At 48.9% G+C, this 7500-nt stretch overlaps 1 protein-coding gene across 6 annotated transcripts in view; it reads left to right on the forward strand.

The window, feature by feature from the left end:
• Window positions 1–7500, forward strand: part of LOC125036524 — a 149440-nt gene that overhangs the window by 47149 nt on the left and 94791 nt on the right. Inside the window, exon 1 of one of the 6 annotated variants that reach the window (XM_047629176.1) lies at window positions 6663–6684. The exons of the other annotated variants lie outside the window; for them this stretch is intronic. The gene's annotated coding sequence lies outside the window, so the exon portion shown is untranslated. Of the gene's footprint in view, window positions 1–6662; window positions 6685–7500 lie in introns of those variants that run through there. 6 annotated transcript variants of the gene reach the window in all.

Here is a 7500-nt window from a genome sequence, read left to right on the forward strand (position 1 = left end):
GATAAAAGCAGATACACGCCAAAAAACAACCAAAAAAAACGAAAAAAAAAGATAAATATGAATAAAGCGACAAAAAAAATGAAGAAACCATTTTTTTTTTTTTTTTTTTTTTTTTTTTTTTTTTTTAAATCTTCATTAACAAAAGACGAAAGCCGAGGAATTTTGCTTTTCCCTTCCCAAAAAACCGGCGGTGATTGCCTTTAACCCTTTGATTCTGTTTATCTTGATTCTTTTTTTCTCGGGAGGGGGGGGGGGGCCAGGGGGGTTGGGGTTAGGGGTGGGGGGAGTGGGTGGGGGTGGGGAGGGTGAAAGGGGGTAAGAGGAGGGAGGGAAGCGGGGGGGGGGTAGGGGATGGTGGTTGTATAGGGGGAAGGGTGGGGGTTGGGGGAGTGGGAAGGGGGTTGGATAAGATAAGCAGTGTGGGAAAAGACGTTTGGGGGGGTGGTGCGGGGTGGGGGGGAAGAAAAGGTTGGGGGGGAGGGAAGAGACCCTTGTTTGATAGCGCCCTGAAATTGATTTTGCACTGGGTTTGGGGTTTTAAACGGGGGTGGGGGGGGGTGGGGGGAAAGGGGGAGGTGGGTGGGTACCTCTGTAGGGGTTGATTTGACTTTGACAGGGGTTTTTTGTTATCCATTTCTTTTTTGATGCTTTTTTTGTCTTTTCAAGCTTTTTCCTCCCCCCTTCCCCCCTCCCCCCTCTCTCTCTCTCTCCTCTCCTCCTCAATTCCTCTCTCTCCCCTCCCTCTCTTTCTCTCCCCTCCCCTCTCCTCTCTCTTCTCTCTCTTTCTCTCTTCTCTTTTCCTCTCTTCTCCTCTTTCCCTCTCTCTCCCCTCTCTCCCTCTCTCTCCCCCTCTCTCTCTCTCTCTCTCCCCTCTCCTACTCTATCTCCTCCCCCCCTCCCTTCCTCCCTCCCTCCCCCCCTCCCCCCTTTCCCCCCCCTCCTCCCTCCCCCCCTCCCTCCCCCCTCCCCCCCCCCTCCCCCTCCCTCCTTCCCCCTTCCCCCCTTTCCCCACCCCCCCTTCCCCCCTCCCTTCCTCTCTCCCACCCTCTCCCGCTGTTTTTACCATTCGTGAAAGCAGATTAAACGAGACGGGGAGGGAAAGGGAGACGGTGTGACGCTCGCCTGCCCGGGTAAAAAAAGGGGATATCTCCACGCACGGCAATCCCATCAAAAGGGGGGTAGAGAAAACGATAGGGGGGAAAAAGAGTTAGGGGGGGGGGGAGAGGGGGGGAAGGAAAGGGGCAAAGGAGTGAAAGAAGGGGGAAAAGGGAAAAGAGAAGGAAAAAAGATTGGAGAAAGAAAGAAAAATAATTAAAAAATTTAAGAGAAAAAAATAAAAAAGAAAATTGAGAAGAGAAGGGGGGGGGGGGGGCCCAAAAACGCAATCTAACTAACGTTCTAATGGGAAAATCGGAAAATTGCAAAACAAACATCATAACCTTTTCTCTAATATACCCCATTATTTTTCAATTTTGCAAATCTTCCCTGCCCCATTATTTTCCCCTCTCTTCCTCTCCCCCCCCTCTCTCTCAAAATCTCCTCCTCTCCCCTCCCTCTCTCTCATCTCTCCTCTCTCCTCTCTCTCTCTCTCCCGTCTCTCCCTCCCTCCCCCATTGTCCCCTTCTCCCCAGTTTTTCTCCTCTCCTTCCCTTTTCTTTTTTGTCTTCCCCCCCTTTTTTGATTCTCCCCCCCCCCCCCCCCCTCCTCACTGAAAATCCCCCCATTGATTCTCTCTATCCTTCAATATTGCAGCGGAAGCGGCTCATCACCTCGACCGTCTCTCGGGTCACCCACAAGGGTGAAAGGCACATAATAATTCGCTGTGGCTATCGACCTTCTCGCTTAGCGCAGGCGAGCCCTTCACTTTTTAGCTTTAGCTCGTAGGCAATTCAGGTATTTGCAAATTTTAGAGATACCGGCGTTTTTTCCATAATTAATGAAGTGCCTCTGGTTGCTCCAGTTTCCAGTGACGTGTCTGTGGGCCAGATTACATGTTCACGTCGTGGATATTAAAGTGCGGATAGACGCGATGCACTTGTGGAAAAATGTCAAATTGGGATTGGGTGATCCGAAAACTCTTTTTTTCTTCCCAGATGTACGTTGCAAAGGAGACGTATGTGAAGTATGACGTGCCAGTTTGAATAACGTTCCTTTGAGGACAGGATGGTTGCACGCGTCACGCTAGTAATGCGTTATTAAGTAACAGGACTGGTTTCTTGGTATACGGAATTTAATCCAACAGTTTTGTTGAAGGTAATGTTAATAAAGTTCTAACGCATGCTAACGTGCACATAAACACACACATTCTTATTGTACTCACTCTCACTCTCCCTAACTCTATCCCTCTCTCATTCTCCCCCATCACCTCCCGTACCCCTTCTCCTTCCCCTTCCCCATCCACTCCCCTTCCACTTCCCGTTTCTCTTCCCCTTCCTCTTCTCCTTCCCCTTCTCATATACCTCACCTTGTTCTTTCCCTCTTCTCCCTCCTCCTTTCCTCCTCCCCCTCCCTCGCCCCCTTCCTTTCCCCCTCCCTCACCCCCTTCTTTTCCCCTCCTCACCCCCTCCTTTCCCCCTCCTTTCCCCTTCCCTCGCCCCCCTCCTTTCCCCCTCCCTCACCCCCCTCCTTTCCCTTCCCTCGCCCCCTCCTTTCCCCCTCCCTCACCCCCTCCTTTCCCCCTCCCTCACCCCCTCCTTTCCCCCTCCCTCACCCCCCTCCTTTCCCCCTCCCTCACCCCCTCCTTTCCCCTTCCCTCACCCCCTCCTTTCCCCTTCCCTCGCCCCCCTCCTTTCCCCTTCCCTCGCCCCCTCCTTTCCCCTTCCCTCGCCCCCCTCCTTTCCCCTTCCCTCGGCCCCCTCCTTTCCCCTTCCCTCACCCCCCTCCTTTCCCCTTCCCTCGCCCCCTCCTTTCCCCTTCCCTCACCCCCCTCCTTTCCCCTTCCCTCGCCCCCCTCCTCAGATACGTCCGGACAAAACTTTGAGCAAACCTTGTGTATGACTCCGGGGGAAGTTTTCGTCGGCTGACCGCAGTCTAGATTCAATTATTCTCGGCCCAAGTGTAGATTTTCCTGACTGAGTTGCTTTTTCGAAACAAGGAATGGTGTCTGTGTCTATGGCAGTCACGCGCAAGAGTGTGAAGAAATTGGTAAAGCACAGCATTCAAATTTTATGTATATAGAAAAATGAGAAAGAGGTAAATAATGTTATTAACGGAGAATATTCAAGAAAAGTGAAACCAGCATTTGCAAGCAAGGAATTGGCAGGAACTTGTTTACAGAGTAATCGAATTTTACGGTTCGTGTTAGCTAAATGTTTACCGCATGGGGGGTGGGGGAGACAGGCAAACAGGCAGACAGACATTCAGACAGACAGACAGACAGACAGACAGACAGACAGACAGACAGACAGACAGACAGACAGACAGACAGACAGACAGACAGACAGATAGGCTGACAGACAGACAGCAGAGAAAGAAAGAAAGAAAGAAAAATAAAAGAGGAGAGAGAGCGAGAGCGATAACAAGGGAAAGAAATAGAAAGAAATAGAAAGAAATCCTTGCCGTTCCGCCCCCGTCCATTCCCGGCAGCCAGGACTTGACCCAGATTGACCTGTATTCGCCTTTCGCATTATTATTTATGACCGTCTTTATCAGCGGCAAGGATCCGGGTCCGACTGGTGTGGACACAGCGCGCCGGAGGAAATGCAAACATTCTTGTTACGGTTTACGCGTATCGTTTTGTGCACTTTTCTTTGTGTGTTTAATTGTTCCTTGAGATTTTCCCCGTTTTTTTTTTTATCGTTGTTATCTGTATTGATTTATTTTGGGTGTTAGAATAGCTTTGTTTTAATTACGTCGATTGTTTTATATACGTTTTATATATGTTCTCTTTTTTTTTTTATCATATTGCCTTTGTTTTAGATGTGTTATTCAAGTAGAATGCCATATGTTTTCTTTTTTTTTTTTTTCCTTTTTTTCTTTTTTCTTTTTTTGCCTGACCTTATGTACAACGATGTGCTTGGTAAACTATTTAATGGAGACGCAGCGCTGAAGTTGCATGGCGTTGATGGGCTTCGTGATTAACTGTTGGTCTGGTGTGCATGACGTATGACACTTTTAGCTTCAGTTTATTTTGTTTTTTTCCTAAGAGTATTTGTTATTGTTGTTAATGGGATTGTAGGGAGTCGTATATTGAAATGTGGCAATTATGTTATGAGATAGCATCTTCACCATCATCACTGTCATCATCATTACAATAATCATCATCACAATCATCATCATCATCATCATCATCATCACCACTGTCATCATCATTACAATCATCATCATCATCATCATCACAGTCATCATCATCATTATCATCATCATATTGTTTTCGTTCATAATTCAATCGTTACTTGCGAGATCACCGCACGTTGAAGTGACTATGTTTCCGGTTAAACGAAGAGGTATTGCAGCCACCCAAGCGGTTGACAGACAGACGGCTGGCTCTTGTCAGTTTTTTCCGGCGGTCGTCTTGCACGCTAGTTTGTCGTTCCGTTTTTTCTTTTTGCGATAAGCGACTGGCGACCGATTTTTTTCCTCTCGGGGTAGAAACTCGGGGGCTTGGACTGGTTTTTGTTAATAGAGTTATTTTGGTTTTTGTTTGATTTTTTTTTTTTGTAGATTGACGCGAAAGCTCGGGTTATATATTGGGAGAGTCGTTGTTTATGACAGCTGTGCTCTCGTGGCTTCGTAAAAAGAGGACGAAGTAGAAGATAGAGAGGAAGAAAAAAGGACGAAGAAGAGGATAAAAGATGATGTGAAGACGAAGACGAAGACGGAGGGTGTCAAAGACAAAAGAAAGACAAACAAAAGACAAAAGTCGAAAGCCAAGACAATATAAGGCAAAAGACAAGACAAGAGAAGATCAGACTAGACAAAAGGCAAAAGAAGACAAAAGACATGACAAGACAAATGACAAGACAAAAGACAAGAGAAGATAAGACTTTTGAAAGGCAAGTCAAGACGAAAGAGATGGCGAGATAAGACGAAGACGTAGACGTAGACTTAGACGAAGACGAAGGCGAAGGCGAAGGCGAAGGCGAAGACGAAGACGAAGACGAAGACGGCGATGAAGATTGAGAACAGCGAAAAGAGTGCGTCGGTGATGTTGCTCTGGAGTCTGGCGGGTAAAAATTGATTTCAGTCGTGACGTTGGGAAAAGACGTGACGTCATGAGGCTACGGCAGCGTGATGAGGTTGGAAAGGGGCGGGGTGTGGGGGGGGGGGGCTAGTTTTATGTCGGTTGTATTCGGGATATTGCTCCAGTCGTTAATTTGTTTCCCTTCTTAATTTACATATTTACTACAAGCACAACATTAGCTGCTGCAACTACCGGTGCTGTTACCGATACTATTACTGTCATCATCATCATCACCATCATTTTAATCCTCATTATCACCAGCAGCAGCAGCAGCAGCAGCAGCAGCAGCTTTCCGTTTTCATCTTTTTTCCTTTTCCTCTCCTCCAATTTTGCCTTCTCCCTTCGCAACTTTCTCGACGGATTGCAATCTCGCTCCGGCCGTGTCAGGAACGCCGATATGCAGCGGGTCAAGTGGACGTAATTAGTATTCAATCACGACATTGCAACATGCATGATGACCTCATTGTAAACTTGATTAATAGTTGAAAATGCGCTCGATCTCGCAGCGTATAGCTCTCCTCGAGTTGCATGGCGACTGGACGATACTTTCGCTGCATGAGACTGCGTGACGCGTTCCGGATACGTGTTATAGGGAATTTCACGCTTGTGTAATTGGTTACTTGAGTGACGGTTGGGGGAAGGGGTGGGGGGGGGGAGAGAGGGAGACAGAGGTGGGTGAATAAACGAGCAGAGATGGAAGGATCCAATTGCCAGTGTAGATTACTGCGGTAGGATTACGTGAATGGACAGAGAAAAGATAACAGTACAAACTGGAAGATGACGGTACGGAAGGCATGAAATAACAGATATAAGTGGGGGCCAAGACCGTGGTATTCGCGGATGGGAAAGAGAAAAGGTAAATGAGAGAAAAAGGTAAATGAAGAAACAAGAGATTAATAACCGGTATAAATCTCATCTAGAGGGATGAACTTAGAAAAGACAGTAGTGAAGGAGACGAAAGAACAGGATAAAAGTAAGCAGATAAAAGAGCAGAAAGCAACCTACAGACGGAGGAGAGAGGGGCCGAGGGCGCTCGTGTGGGCGGCCGACAAAGGCCACCTAGCTGCATAGGTCACTTCGCTAGGCTGCTTGAAGGGAAATCTAGGTGGGCTCGTGTGTGTGGGCGCTGTGACGGCCAAGGCTTTCGTTTCACCGAGGGAAAGGGACGCTACTATGGCGGTCGGTCGGTCGGTCGATCGGTCGGTCGGTCGGTCGGTCGGTCGGTCGGTCGGTCGGTCGGCAGGTCGGTTAGCAGGTCGATCGGCAGGTCGAGTGCTCCGGCTGATAGAACGATAAGAGTATGAGCGATAACAGTATTTACATACCCTGGAGGAAGAGATCGGTCTTTTGTTGTTGTGAAAAGTTCATCCGATATAGAATGGCGTCGTTACTTACCGGCTCTCTTTTTTTCTCTTTTCAGGTGAGTGTTCGCGGAAGAGGAGCTGTTACTACCAGCTTGACGGGCCGGGCGAGGGTGTCCCCTAACGCCTACCTGTCGTTACGTAAGTCGCGTCGTGTCGCCTGCTACACTGTGTGTGTGTGTGTGTGTGTGTGTGTGTGTGTGTGTGTGTGTGTGTGTGTGTGTGTGTGTGTGTGTGTGTGTGTGAGAGAGAGAGAGAGAGAGAGAGAGAGAGAGAGAGAGAGAGAGAGAGAGAGAGAGAGACTGTGTGTGTGTGTGTGTGTGTGTGTGTGTGTGTGTGTGTGTGTGTGTGTGTGTGTGTGTGTGTGTGTGTGTGTGTGTGTGTGTGTGTGTGTGTGTGTGTGTGTGTGACACTGTGTATATGTATATGTGTATGTGCACGTTCGTACGTGCGTGCATGCGTGCGTAAGTGAGTGCATTTCACACGAATTTGAAACAGACAATTGTGGCACTTCACGGCACTGGCTGTCCAAGGAAACCAAAGGACCCTGTCAAGGACACCTGGTACGTTAGAAAGCTGTTTGCTCGTTTACTGGCCGTGTCATCGTCCACTCGCCGAGGACACTTCAGGCCCGGGTGACCCCATGACCTTGGTCCTCACTGACCTGGATGAACTGATTCGCGGTGTTACGTGTAGCAGTGTTGTATTACCTTCCCTCGTAAGGCGGCTGAGGCGCTTGTGTCTACTGAATCCTGGTGTGGTTGCTGGTTCGAGGGCGAGCGGGAGGGCTGGGAGGTCGTTGGTAACCTAATACTCCGGCGAGAGCGTTCGGCACCGCAGTGGCCCGCTCGCCCGTCGCGAGGCGCCGCTTTCCCGCCCTCACTCGCTCGCGCGCGCTTTGTCTCCGGCTCTGCTCCTCGCCCTGTGCAGTTCTATTTCTCTTTCTGCCTCTTCTGT

This window comes from Penaeus chinensis, chromosome 21, assembly GCF_019202785.1.
Source record: "Penaeus chinensis breed Huanghai No. 1 chromosome 21, ASM1920278v2, whole genome shotgun sequence".
Lineage (NCBI taxonomy): Eukaryota > Metazoa > Arthropoda > Malacostraca > Decapoda > Penaeidae > Penaeus > Penaeus chinensis.